A 15,154-nucleotide genomic window follows, 5' to 3' on the forward strand; every position below is an offset into this window, starting at 1 on the left:
GTTGGCGAAACAACAACTAGATCGTCCCACTGACCACTTGCCTGAGACCACTGTTTCGCCAACCATTCCTGCATGGAACGCATGCGCTGGTGCGCGTGGGGGACCAGGTAAATGCATGACGCCATCATGCCCAGTAAACGCATCGCTTTGCGTACCGTTATTTGTTGACCGGACTGATAATGCGGAATTTGCAGTAGTATATTCCGAATTCTTTCTTCTGAAGGAAAGGTCAACCCCTCCTGGGTATCCAGGATTGCTCCTAGGAATTGTTTTGAGGTGCTTGGCACCAGGCTTGACTTCTTCTCGTTGATTGAGAAGCCTAACTCGTGGAGGAGGTCGATAGTCCTTTGAATGTTTGTCCTGCAAATTCCTGGGGTTTCCCCCGTTATGAGCCAGTCGTCCAGATAAGGGTACACTGGGATTGCCTCCCTGCGTAGGTGTGCAGCCGCCACCGCCAGTACCTTGGTGAATACCCTTGGTGCTGAAGCTATCCCGAAGGGCAGTACCTTGAATTGGTAGTGCCGACTGTCCACCTTGAAGCGCAAGTACTTTCTGTGCGGTGGGAACATGGAAATATGAAAATAAGCATCTTTCATATCCAAGGTTGCCATGTAATCCCCCTTTTTTAGGAGGGGGATTACCTCTTGTAGCGTGGTCATACAAAATTTTTGGGGCTTGACATACTTGTTGGCAGGCTGTAAGTCCAATACTGGGCGCATTGTCAAGTCTTTCTTTGGCACAAGGAAGTAAGTTGAATAAATACCCTTGTTTACCTGGTGTCCCGGGATGAGTTCTATCGCGTCCTTTTGTAGAAGAATGGCGATCTCCTCGAGGAGAATCTTCTGATATTCTAAGGAGTGTACTCTTTGTCGTGGAGGATGGTTCCGGGGACGCTGCAGTAGCTCTATACAATATCCCGTGGATACTGTTGACAGCACCCATCTGTCTGATGTGATCCCTTCCCAAGCCTGGGTGAAGTTTGAAATGCGTCCCCCTACTGGGGTTGCGTGAGAAGGGACCCTGAACTGAGCGTCACTGCTTTGGTGGAGGTGTGCCGCCTCCCTTGCTGGGGCTGCCTGTGCCTTTACCACGACCTCTCCTATTACCTCTGCCGTAACCATGGGTAGACTGTTGGTTGTTTTTCCACTGTGTACCCTGCCCCTGGGAATAGTTAGATCCTCTCTGGGAATTTTGGCCGCGTGGGCGACGAAAATTACTATTCCCTCTCTGGTTAGGGGGTTTATTGGTTAACTGGCCAAGGGATTTGAGAGTCTCGTATTCGTCCTTGGCATTTTTCAGTGCGTCTTCGACCGCCTTACCAAACAGATCGGCTTCCACCGGTTTGTCTAACAATGATGCCTGAGTTTCTGCCTTAAAACCAGACTGCCGTAACCACGCATGTCTCTTGATAACAGTACCTTCTGCTATCAATCTGCCTGCGTTGTCCGCGGCGTCGAAGGTTGCTTTCAAAATGCAACCAGACACGGCTCTACCCTCTGCGGAAATCCAAGCCAATTGGCCCTTTAACGGTTCAGGAGCAGAGGCTATGAGAGCCGCAACTTCTTCCCACTGATGGCAGTTGTAGCTGGCCAACAGGGTGGTGGATTTAGCAATCCTTGCTTGATAGGCGGACGTTGAGGCTACCTTCCTGCCGAAACCGTAGTTTTTTGCTCCCCTTGTCGGGAGGAGCTTCTGACGAAGACAAGGGTGTTCCAGCCCTCTTACGAGTGTTGGTGACAACTAGGGAGTCTGGTTTCAGATGTCCTCTTATATAGAGAGGGTCAGACTGAGCTGCCCTGAAAAGTTTTTCAACCCTGGGATTGACTGCTCTGGTGAGGTTTGGGTTCACCAGGGACGGATCTATTCTCCGCTGAATGGATTTAAGGATAGGGATGGTCTGGGCAACAGGCCTCCTTTCTCCCACTAACTCTTCTGCGAAGTCCCTTTCCTCCTGTACACCGTGGGTGTCAATGTGGAAATGTTCTGCTGCGCGAGCGAGAACCTCATTTAGGAGGGGTTGGTTATCGACCGGGGAGTCGGTAACCGGGGCTTTGTTTTCTACCGGGGAATCTACTCTGTATGTTTCCGGGTCATCCTCTTCTTCTTCCTGGTCCTCATCATCCCCATAGTAGCCCGTCCCGGTTTGCTCTTCTATCATACCAAATTCTTGGTCTCCACAAAAGGAAGCCTCTCCTTGATACCGTGAGTATGGTGTTGCGTAAGGTTTTACCTCGAAGGGTTCAGACTTCATCGGGGTTTCAAACCGGGCCTTCTTACTCGGGGGGATAGGATCAGTAGAGCCTGAGGGTGTGGCCCCTTGTGGATCATACGAGAGGAAATGTTCTGGATTTTTATCATAAAAATCAGCCAAAGAAGACATTCTTGACATGACCCTATCTATGTCTTCACTGGACCATTTTTTGGAACTGGGAATGACTCTCTCAGCAAGTCTATGGGATTTATCTTGAGTAGCTTTGCTGGTTGTGGACCTATCAGCAGACCTGGGCTTGTCTGTCTGTTTAGGGGGGGGTGGAGTGTTTCACAGGTGTGGAAGAATGTACAGGTAGTTTCTTCTGCTGTTTTCCCACCTCCCCGTGCGTAGAAAAATGTTTTCCCTGTCCCTTAGTGGATCCGGAGTTTTTCGACGCCTGGCGTCGAGGATCGGGAGAGGTGTGCCTGTCCTTCGAGCGTGGGGCCTCACTGGCTTTAATTGCGGGCTCCGCCTCCTGGAGCGCGGCCTGGGGGTGGAAGTCGTCTTCGTCTTCCGACGATCGAACTTCTGTTAGCCTAGGGGGCGAGGCACTCTTGGCAAGAGTGGATGATTGCCTGGAGTCATGCGGTAATACCAAGCTTTGGTTAGTGTTTCCTTGCTCCACAGTACTGAAGCTCTTTGGTGTAAACCCTGAATACTGCTCATCTCCCTCTTGAGATAAGTCTGACTGCTCAGCCACAGCTACCAACTAAATCTGTGTGGTACAGACTGATACCAAAGGGGATTTATTGCACATACCTGTAGTTCTAATCTTCTGTAGTGCTCCCTAAGGGAACTGCATAGGATTCTGCCTAACATTATACATATAGTATTTTAAAGTATTTCAATAGTTTGCACCATGCTCTAAGGAGCCCATTAAACACTGATATTCATGGGGTGTTCTCTTGTCAGGTTATGGTAAACTCTTCAGATTTTAAGTGGGTTGGGTTTTTGTTCTAGTAGTACATGCAGGGGCAAGAAAATATGGAGCAAAAAAACACTTTGAATTCTCGTTCTCCATCAACTTCATACACACTGATCACATCTCTTTGAGCCTGATCTCAACACATTTAATTAAAATACACATTTTCTAAACCATTAAACCTATTGGCAAATATTGAATGATAGAATAATGAGGCACAGAGAATCTCATTCGGAAGTGGCCTCTCTCTGGTTGCGGCTAACGTGAGCTGAGGCTTGAGTCAGTCGCGTGGAGCGTGTAAGGTTCTTTCTTCGAACGCTCAAACACCCGAACAGCTCGTAACAGCGCCCTGGGAGTAGCGAGCTGTGGTTTTGTACGCATCGTCTGCTGTTCCGAGGGGGGCTTTACCCAGGACTACCTCAGGTGTGTGTCCAAGAGCTCAGGAGCGGAGCCCCGGCGTCTGAAATACAGAACACAGAACTCGAGAATGCAGGAGAACGGCAACTGGGGAGGCCTAGGAGCGGAGCTGCTGTTGAAGGCACAGAAAGCAGAGTGGTTCAGGCGAGCTACCTGAACTACCTGAGCCGCCACCGTTTTTTGTCTCCCGAGCTTCTAATCTCCCAGGTGCTGGGCGGATTACAGCTAAACTGTGGTAAGAGGTTGTGAGAGGCGTGTTGCCTTGTTTTTCACCTTGTTGCCCTGCTTGTTTGCTTTGTTTGTCTGGGTCAGCACTGTGCTCGTATTGGGCTGGTGTGCTGCCAGGCTCGAGATAAGTAGGATATAACCATCCGGGGGAGTGGCCATTAAATATAACTGAGCATTCTGCTTAGTCTGGTTCCCTCTTCCCTGTGTGCTCTGCTTAGTCAAGGGTGCAGACGGTTGTAGGCGGCTGTGCGTTTTTAGCAGTGCAGCTTGATTTCTTGATTCCTCGAACCACAGCCGTGCGCTCCGGTGTGCTGTGCCCATGTCCATTGCTAGATACTCGACAGTCTGAAGCGGCTGCTAAGTGTCTTAGGTGGCAGTGTGGCTTGACTGCCTCGTTGTCTGAGCAGCGGAGCACATAGACAATTAGCACTGCGCCTGCGCTGTGAGCAGTGAAGCGTGAGGATATCCAGCATTGTGCCTGCGTCGTGCACAGCGGAGTGTGGGGACAATGAAATTGCAAAGTAATGCATTGCAGGATGACACCAGGTACCCAGAATGGGACGGCTCTTACTCTGAGGAGCCACAAAATCAGAATCAAAACCAAGAGCTGCCTTTGAATAATGTACCCTCCATAAATCAACATACTGCTAATATAACTATCGCACAGGTGCATCTTGGTTCTTCGTGTCTTCTGCCAGCCAATAGTACCCCCTCTGACACGGTACAGTCTTGGAGAAAGGGCTTGGCATATACTATCACCACAAACAAGATCCAAAGGAAAATCGATGAACACTTTGGCAAGAAAAAACGCAGTGATAACGGAGATGTCTTCTGTAGAAGTGGCATAGGTCTCTTAGGAAATTATATAAATGACTGCTCATCCATAGAAGATCCTCCTCCACAAATGCCCGTACAAAAAATTGCTGTGCCTGAAAGGGAGATAATAAATGTAGAGGAGGCTCCAGGAGAGGAAGTTTTTATACAAACACAAAATTGCGAGGGGAAAAAAACAGGTTCCACTTCAGAGGTAGCCCAGGAACAAAAAAAACGAACAGGAGAAGAAGCTCCAAAAGAGCCAAGTGCAGCTGCACTGGGAGCTTTGAACTTCGTACTAAACTCACTGGTGTCTGTCTTTGAGCAATTGAAATTGGAAGTTCAACTACAAGCAGGCACTCTGATGAAAATAACCAAAGATCTAACTAGTTTGGACTCCAGAGTAGTGGGGCTGACCTCATCAATCAACACAACTATTACACCAGCACTAGGAGAGATAAGAGTGGAGCTCACAAGGCAAGGTTTAGACCTCTCAGCCCTAGAAAGGTCGCTGATAAAGAAAAAAGAGGAAGAAGAAAAATACAAGTGTCTACTCGAAGACATTTTATACTTAGTGAAGACCGAAAAGAAAACACCAACTGGGTCCCCGATAACAGCCAACTTGGCGTTCTTTAACAGTCTTTAATAGAAACACACTTATGCTGCATTTATACAGAAATATAATTATTTGTATTGCATAAGTAAAGATTCAACAAGACAGATGGGCAGATAGGATTTAGCAGAGGAAAAGGTGTCACTTTAAGGTAGCCAAGATACATCAATAGCCCATAAATTAGTGTAATGATAAAAGAGCATAAGTATATTTTTCATGAAAGAAGAAGAATCTCCCAACAACTAACAGTATTTACTCGATTCTGCTGAATTTATGGGGGAGGAGAGATGTTTCAATGAACCTACTAAAGATGTCCACAATGGAGAGCAAGGATTACAAGTAAGGAACTGTTATCTCTCCATCATGGGATCTTCAGAAACAATAAATACAATTTCAAGCCCAGCCCCCGCCCCTTTTCTCGCTTATCCAAATGGGATTCAGAAGAGGTGCCAATTGTTATTGGGCATCTTATCTTGCATCTATGCATAGGGTGTAACACCTAGTAAAGGTGTTAACTGAGCTAAAGTTTGCTCCTTTGAACCTTTTCAGATACTGGCCCATTTCTTAGAAAAGTCAAGTAAAATACACAACACTATACATCTCGATATAGAATGATTAGAGGCAGGAAACCCAGTCTTAATGATTATGTGCTTACAAAGTGTTTTATGTTAAGAGGGGTTTTCAGAACCACTATTGATATATTGTTCTGATAGACCAACCTTAGTGGACCTGCAAGGTTTCCACAGAGTTTAACAAAACTCTCACTGATAACGTAACAGAGCAGTAAGGCTTAGAATAAGGAGGGGAGGAGACTAGTGTAAAGTACAGATCAAATACACAATGGATTTCAAGCAAAAGACTGTCCCCACAGGTATGTGTTAAACATGTTTTTTATTATACCAAGACATCCGCATTAAGATCAGAAACTAGAAGACAATAAACAATCTGGCACTTCAATTTAACTTAACACAAACCATGTATTCATACAAGATACCGTTACATAGGATAAAGTGGGGGGGGGGGGCATAAGTTAAGTCATCTCACAAGCCTCATACATGTATAATGAACATCCAAAGAAAGAAAACCTATTTAAAAGTCCAACCCCATTCTAGGGACAATTGTCCATCAAGATTCACTGGCAAGTAAACAGTTTTGAATATGTAAAGGGTATTAAATAGTTACATCAAGGTTCACCTGTAGGGTGTAATGTACTAAATACAAGAGTCAAATGTGCTTATAGTGACTGTGATGCCGGAAATGCATCTGAGGGACAGGGCCTCTGAATCCTTGTCCTTTCTCTGTTTTTACCGTGTGTTCTGTCATGTTTTCTGCCCAGGAGTCCATGAGGGACTCCTGGCAGTGCAGCTCTCTTTTGATTTGGTGAACAGACCCATGGGATACCCTTATGGCACCCATGGGTAGGGGTACAACCCTGTGCCCCTAGTGTATGTTTTTGGGCACCTGTGGGTGGCCCACAGAGCAGGGTATGGGCTGGTGGCAGCTCCATGCTGAATTTGACAGGTGCTCTGGGTGTCCTCCATTTTGGGATACCCAGGCCCTGCCATTGGAATCAGTTGATTCCTGATAGGAAACAAGATGGCCCCTGTGGCCTCTTGCTTTCTATTGCCTGTTATCTTGTTTTTCCCAAAGTCCTGGGAAGCCCTGACTCTGTCCCTTCCCCCTGACTGGCTGTTGGGTGGAAGTTCCATATATGGTGTTGTTGTGAAGGCCCAGCTAGACTGACTGGAGCCTTCCCAGTGACTGTATGTTATGGGTACCTCCTGTGGGTGGGATCTGGGTGAATGGAGTGTGTGACCAATATACACTCCTTGTTGTGGTTGTCTGGTTTCTGGCATGAGAGACAAAGACTGAGACAGCCCTGCCCGAAACTGGCCTGAATGCAGTGTGTAGTGTTGAATGGCTGGGTACTTGTCCCAATCCACATTCCTTGTTGTGAGTGTCTGAAAGGGAGGAGTGTGGCCTGAATGCACTGTGTGCCTGATTGGCTGACTGACTGCATGAATGCCCTTCTGTGTGATTGGCTGCTGTGTGTGTGCCAGCAGTGTGGATGAGAGACAGAATAGTATATCTGGGGACCTCTCACCACTGGAAATTGTTCAGAAGCATTCAGAAGCTGAGTCTCCACTCAAGAGTAACTGGATTTGCTGATCCTCGACGTCCAGCTGGAAGAAGAAGACTTGCTGTGGCATTTGCTTCGACGGAACTGAAGGTTGTCGAAATCGTCGAGGACTGACCCGAGAGAGGACCTGGTAAGGCGCCCTCTTCCCGTGCTCCGAGGGACCATCGAGCACCGCTGAATTTTCGCCGAAGCGCCCTGGAAGTCAGACCCTCGAAAGGCTGCCGACCCGAGACGGGACCGCCGAGGAGATCGAAGTGAAGCACCCGGACATCGACGCTGTCGAAGTCCATTGCCGTCGACCAGGGTTCGCAGGTCTGTGTAACCGCTGGAGGCCCGTCGAAGTTGTGTTGCCCAGCCGTGGGAACCACTTGACGCCGTGCCGCCGACGACCGGAGCCGTCCGCTCCTTGCCTAAGAACGTTTCAATCGAAGGACTCCCTCGACCGCATCGTCGACCGCTTATCCTGCCGGAGAAAGTCGAGGACGACCAACGCGCCGAGGAGAAATCCGCCGGTGGGTTTCCCGCCACCTCACGATCCCAAAGACTCGAGCGACTCGACGCCCTTGCTGGGCTCCCGTCTCTACAATCTTTGCGGTCCAGAACTATTGTCATCGAGGTGCCCCGCACACCTCCGCCTTGCAGGACGCCGACGCCCCGACGCCGACGAGCACCGCTCGGACGAAGCTGCCGCCTCTTCGACATCGTTCTACCTCGTTTGTCGACGGACGTTCGACGCCCCGTGCCTCCCGCTTGAAAGGGAAGGCATTCAAGAAGGGCCGTCGATTCCCCGTCGCCGAACCCCGAGGTCTTCGACGTTTCTCTACGCCTCTCGACGATCCGTGACTCCTGCTTAAAAGGGGGTCATTCAAGAAGGATCTGTCGACGCCTCTTCGAAGAACTCGACTCCACCAGGTACATTGGGGGGGTAAAAACATTATAGGAGAGAAATAGACTATTGAACAATATCTGGACTGGGCTGGTGTTATATCTCTTTATTTTGCAGGTTGCCCAGGTGGGGGGATCTCCACACAGAACTGTGTCCAGTAGCAAGGGCCAGTATTCTGCCTATTGTTTCAACCCTCTGTTATCTCTCCTCTCTCTATTGCTGGTTTCCTTCTTATTGATCTGTGTGCCATTTCTACAGTATTGTGAATGCACTTTAATGAGGTCTAATATTAGTGGTACCACTTTAGAATTGTAGATATTTACCATTGCTGATTTTCCTGAGCACAAAGTGCGTTATTGTGATAAGTGTACATAACCCTTGAATATTAATTATATAAAGACTGTGTTTTCAGTAATACAGTGTGTGGACATTCCTTTGTGGGGGCTTGGGGATACACTGTACTTAAGAACCAGCCTGCATCACCTCCTGAGAAGCTAGGCCTTGATTGCTCGTCCATCGCTACCGTAATCGAGAATCTTGGCTGGGGTCTTCTGTGCCTCTCCTCTACCATATAGAGAGCGGAAGTACAGACCCCCCCACCGGTCTTCTTTACAAAGCTGGTGGCAGCGGTGGGATGCTTATGGTTTTAAGACTCAGTGTATAACCGTGCCACTTACAAAATATCCGCACTTTATTAGATTAAGGTTTGGGTGTGTACCAAATAACTGCATTACAGGCAATGGAGCCCATTGCAAATGGTAAATTGACTCGGATGAGCTTAGAGGCTCTCCAGAGTGCTTGTGAAGCCAGGGAGTTGGACTTTGTGGATAAGTCTAGGGCTGAGCTGATAGCTGCCCTGGTGGACTACCAGACTGATGGTGAAACCCTTGATGAAGGGGGGGATGCAACCAGTGAGGACTCTGCCCCTGGGGTTGTCGCTGAATCTGTTTCTGGGAATGCCACCATTCCTGCTGCCTCTGTTCCAAACCCCAGCAATTCCATGGAACTTGAGTTATTAAGGATGAAATTGGCCTTTGAATATCGCAAGTTGGAAATAGAAGCTGAGCTTAAGAAAGAGGAGCTGGCACAGCAAGTGGAACTCAAGAATAGGGATCTTGCGCTCAAAGACAAGGACACTGAATGTCAGAGAATCCAGCTAGAGAGAGCTAGAGTGGAGACTTCAGCTAGACCAATTGAGAGTGGCAGGTCCCCAGCCACCAAGTTTATGAAAGATTTGGTTGGTGTGTTTGTGGAGGGTTCAGATATCCTCCAATGGATTGAAGCGTTTGAAATGGCTTGTGCAGTTCATGATGTAGATAAAAGAGATTGGGCTAAGTGTTTGTTAAGCAGAGTGCCTCAAACTGGATATGACTGTATTCTGAAGCTGAGTGTGGAGGAAAGGGGTCAGTATGAGTGTATGAAGTCTGCTTTGATTGCCAAGTTTGGCAAGACACCTACCCAATACCTTAAAAGGTTCAGGGATTTTAAGAAAAGAGAGAATGTGTCTTGGGTTGACTGGGTGAGTACTGCGCACATGAACATGATGGGGTGGATTGACGGTTACAAGGTGAAAACTTTTGTTGAGTTGTCCCACCTCTTGTTTTTTGAGCATTTTTCTGAAGCCTGTTCACCAGAGCTGCGTCAGTATGTGGCTGACCAGAACATTTTGGACCCCTTTAAGCTGGCTAGGTTGGCTGACAAGTGGGTCTCCCACCGGGTGTCCCCTAAGGACTCCAGTGGGAAGGACAAGGACAAAGAAAAGGGGACCTCTCAGAAAGCTGAGGAGTCCCAAAAGCAATCACAGTCGGGTAAACCAAAACCTTCCTCTCCTAAGACCCAAAAATCTGGTGGGGATAAGTCCTCTGTGGGTGGGAATAAGAGTAGTGGTCCACCTGCTGCAAAGCAGGTTCCCAGTGGTTCCAGTACCGTACCCCGCACTCCTGGCACTTGTTGGGATTGTGGGGCTCTGGATCACAAAAGGGGTGACCCCAAGTGTAAAGGTAAGGCACTTGGAGTACAGGCTGTCAGCCTGACCTACCCTTACCCCGTGGCTGAGGTGGAGGCCACTGTCCTCCCCTCCTCTACAGGAATCACATTTGGTGCTCCGGTAGAGATTTCCTTAGTGTCCCTTGGGGCCTGGGACCAGTACGCAGAAGTACTGGCGACTATCCCACAGAACACCCGTAGATTTTTGAGAAGTGTCCTCTTGAATGGCCAGCCTTCTACTGGTTTGAGAGACACTGGGGCAAGCATGACAGTGGTGGACAGGACCCTGCTCAAGCCAGAGGACTATGTAGGTGCTCCTCTGAGAACCACCAGGTTAGCTGGTGGGCCTCCCAAATTATCGCCTGTAGCCCTAGTCACACTCATGATTGGAGACAAGACAGCAAAGCTTCCTGTCCTGGTTCAGGACAATGTCCCTGCTAACATTCTGTTAGGAAATGATCTAGTAGAGTTGGGGTTGATCTCGGATGGTCTTCCCATGACTGCTGCTGCAGTCACTAGGTCACAGGTGACACCGGGTCTGGCTGTGAGTCAGGTATCCGAGCCAAAGGCGAGGCCTAAGGCAAGAAGAAGGAAGACCAAGAAGGCCACCTCTGTGGAGGGAACACCTTCTCTTCCTGCTGTTCCGACAGCACCCAATGGGATCCATGCTCCGGACGGGCTGGGTCCAGCGGAAAACCCAAACTCAACTCCTGTGGGAGAAGAGACAGAAGACTCTCCTGTGGGAGAGGTTCTTAACCCGGAGGATCATCCCGACCTTCAATGCTTGTTAGCTGAAGGGGGACCCTCCCGGGCAGACTTCTGTAAGGGACAGAGAGAGTGCCACTCTCTCGAGGGCCTGAGGAAACAGGCCCTGTCCCAGGCACAAGGTGAAGTGCCTAGGACATTCAAGATTTATTGGGAGGGTGAGCTCCTTGTTAGTGAGCCCACTAAGCCTGAACCTGGTGCCCGTAAGAGGTTGGTGGTACCCCAGGTTTACAGGCCCTTCCTACTGCAGTTGGCGCATGAGGTGCCCTTGGCTGGTCATCTTGGGACCAAGAAGACTAAGCAGAGGCTCTCTGCCCATTTCTACTGGCCACGGATGGGAGTAGAGGTGGAGTCCCACTGCAGGACCTGCCCAACTTGTCAGTTGTCTGGCAAGACTGGAGGCAGGGTCATTGCCCCACTGCAGCCATTACCAGTGGTTGGCACACCATTTGAGAGGGTGGGCATCGACATCGTCGGTCCCCTTGACCCTCCCACTTCAGGTGGACATCGGTTCATCCTGGTCTTGGTAGATCATGCCACCAGGTACCCTGAGGCAATACCCCTTCGGACTGTTACTGCCAAGGTGGTTGCCAGGGCTCTCCTGGGCATTTTCACCCGTGTTGGATTCCCCAAGGAGGTTGTCTCTGACCGAGGATCCAACTTCATGTCTAGTTACATGAAAACCATGTGGAAAGAGTGCGGGGTAACCTACAAGTTCTCCACCTCTTACCACCCCCAGACCAATGGTCTGGTTGAGAGATTTAACAAAACTCTCAAGGGCATGCTAGGTGCTTTGGAAGAGCCCCTAAGGAGGAAATGGGATCTCCTCCTGCCATGCCCGCTGTTTGCTTACAGAGAGGTACCTCAAGAGGGTGTTGGTTTCAGCCCCTTTGAGTTACTCTTTGGACATCCCGTGAGGGGGCCCCTCGCCTTGATCCGAGAAGGCTTGGAAGCCACCCCTCCAGGTCCCGCCAAGCAAGTGGGGGACTATGTGTTAGGCCTCAGGCGGAGGATGACACAAATGATGGGTCAGGCAACAGCAAATCTCAAGGCCAGCCAGGAATTGAATAAGTACTGGCATGACCTGAAAGCTTCGCAAGTGGATTGGACTCCGGGACAGGAAATCCTTGTGATGGAGCCTACCAAGCCTAGAGCTTTGGCAGACAAGTGGACTGGACCCTTCAGGATCATCTCCAAGATGGGCGAAGTCAATTATCTGGTGGACATGGGAGCCTCTGGGGTAGCCCCCCAGGTATTCCATGTCAACAGGCTCAAGCCTTTCCACAGGCGAGCAGAGGTCTCATGTCTCTTGCTAGCTTCAGGGCAAGAAGAGGATGAGAGTGAGCCCCTTCCTGATTTGCTGCATAGCAACCCTCAGGATGGCTCAGTGGAGGGAGTACAACTCTCTCCCGATTTGACAACAGAGCAGCAGAGGGCCTGCCGGGCTTTGCTCCAGCAGTATGCCCCTCTGTTTTCACTGACACTCCGAGGGACCATCGAGCACCGCTGAATCTTCGCCGAAGCGCCCTGGAAGTCAGACCCTCGAAAGGCTGCCGACCCGAGACGGGACCGCCGAGGAGATCGAAGTGAAGCACCCGGACATCGACGCTGTCGAAGTCCATTGCCGTCGACCAGGGTTCGCAGGTCTGTGTAACCGCTGGAGGCCCGTCGAAGTTGTGTTGCCCAGCCGTGGGAACCACTTGACGCCGTGCCGCCGACGACCGGAGCCGTCCGCTCCTTGCCTAAGAACGTTTCAATCGAAGGACTCCCTCGACCGCATCGTCGACCGCTTATCCTGCCGGAGAAAGTCGAGGACGACCAACGCGCCGAGGAGAAATCCGCCGGTGGGTTTCCCGCCACCTCACGATCCCAAAGACTCGAGCGACTCGACGCCCTTGCTGGGCTCCCGTCTCTACAATCTTTGCGGTCCAGAACTATTGTCATCGAGGTGCCCCGCACACCTCCGCCTTGCAGGACGCCGACGCCCCGACGCCGACGAGCACCGCTCGGACGAAGCTGCCGCCTCTTCGACATCGTTCTACCTCGTTTGTCGACGGACGTTCGACGCCCCGTGCCTCCCGCTTGAAAGGGAAGGCATTCAAGAAGGGCCGTCGATTCCCCGTCGCCGAACCCCGAGGTCTTCGACGTTTCTCTACGCCTCTCGACGATCCGTGACTCCTGCTTAAAAGGGGGTCATTCAAGAAGGATCTGTCGACGCCTCTTCGAAGAACTCGACTCCACCAGGTACATTGGGGGGGTAAAAACATTATAGGAGAGAAATAGACTATTGAACAATATCTGGACTGGGCTGGTGTTATATCTCTTTATTTTGCAGGTTGCCCAGGTGGGGGGATCTCCACACAGAACTGTGTCCAGTAGCAAGGGCCAGTATTCTGCCTATTGTTTCAACCCTCTGTTATCTCTCCTCTCTCTATTGCTGGTTTCCTTCTTATTGATCTGTGTGCCATTTCTACAGTATTGTGAATGCACTTTAATGAGGTCTAATATTAGTGGTACCACTTTAGAATTGTAGATATTTACCATTGCTGATTTTCCTGAGCACAAAGTGCGTTATTGTGATAAGTGTACATAACCCTTGAATATTAATTATATAAAGACTGTGTTTTCAGTAATACAGTGTGTGGACATTCCTTTGTGGGGGCTTGGGGATACACTGTACTTAAGAACCAGCCTGCATCACCTCCTGAGAAGCTAGGCCTTGATTGCTCGTCCATCGCTACCGTAATCGAGAATCTTGGCTGGGGTCTTCTGTGCCTCTCCTCTACCATATAGAGAGCGGAAGTACAGACCCCCCCACCGGTCTTCTTTACAGTGACAACTTGTAATCTGATACTCGTAGGTTTCCCGTAAAGGAAGAAAGCAGCTACCAATCTCTGGTGTCTAGTGGGTCCCCAGGTGAGATTCCTTTACACAGGTTCCACCACTAAAGGGAAGGCAAAGGAGGCTGCAAGAAATGACTATGTTAAGGCTATTTGTATCCAATAAGTCCTTGAGGGTGGGTGGGAGTGGAGACAAAACGGGTATGGGTATGCATCCCTTGTCGTTGAATCCCCCCCCCAAATCATTGAGTTCATGTACCCTTTGGTTGTTGGTTATGACTGCTTTCACCATTGGTTGAGGTGTTGGGTATCCAGGAGTTGTGGTGGAAAGGCAACTTCCTTTGACAGCTGGGTCCAACGAATCAGAGGTTTCAGTCGCTGATCGTGGCCACACAGTTCTGGATAGCACCAGGCCGGACTTCAGGCTTTACACTTATAAAGGACCTCAGCTACAATAATTATAAGCAAGGACCAGAGGAATGCAGCAACCAAGAGAAGCAGACTTGGTGACCCCACAATGGTCTGCAGGCAATGATGAAGAACAAAGGACTTCAGTGACAACCGGTTCTGTGGTGGGTGTGCTGCATCAGCAGAATCACACTTCCTTGAAGCGATTGCACAGCGAACTGCACAGCACAGGAGGCTGCACAATGTCTAGGTAGAGAGGAGTCCCCATTCTGGATGATACAGTCCGGCTACATGATGGGTAATAAACAGTGAAAGCCAACAAAACAGAACTTAAACAAGATGAGTCATTGTTAACACCACAGTGGACAAAAAACAATCATGCAGTTTACGTTAGTAGCAAGGAGGAGGGGGAGTAACATCAAAAGGATGGCGTTGAAGCTTAGAATGTGTGAAAGTAGCATCCACCTTTTATGCACAGGTCTGCTGTGGAACAACACTGGTAGTCCAGGAAGGTAAAAATTAATGTTCCGAGGACTGCTTTTGGGTGCCCCCGAGGTAAGTTGCGTGAGGGAGGGATTGGGGTTTCCCCACCTTAGTTCCAGATGGTCTAGGGAGCTTGCTGGCTGGTGGGCGTGTTTGATGTCATTGTTCGGCAGCAATGCAAGGTCCTTCTGCTTGCGGCACATGGAAGCCGCAGCTTCTCTTTGGGGGTTTCTCTCCTGCTGCTGTGGATTACAGGGTCCTGTGGCGCCAATGTGCATGGGTACAGCAACTTCACTTTCTCTTTGAGGGTTTCTATTTCCCTGATGCTGATCACTAGATACTCTGGTGCAGATTGTTGGTGGCTGGAAATCAGCTTTCTTCCATGAGGGCAGCATGCTGGAT

At 49.7% G+C, this 15,154-nt stretch overlaps 1 protein-coding gene across 1 annotated transcript in view; it reads right to left on the bottom strand.

The window, feature by feature from the left end:
* The window catches only part of LOC138492254 (acyl-CoA dehydrogenase family member 11-like), a 1,439,352-nt gene that overhangs the window by 644,049 nt on the left and 780,149 nt on the right, over positions 1–15,154 (bottom strand). The gene's annotated exons all lie outside the window — the stretch shown is intronic.

The sequence above is a fragment of the Ambystoma mexicanum genome, chromosome 10, assembly GCF_040938575.1.
Source record: "Ambystoma mexicanum isolate Mex_15411 chromosome 10, UKY_AmexF1_1, whole genome shotgun sequence".
Taxonomy (NCBI): domain Eukaryota; kingdom Metazoa; phylum Chordata; class Amphibia; order Caudata; family Ambystomatidae; genus Ambystoma; species Ambystoma mexicanum.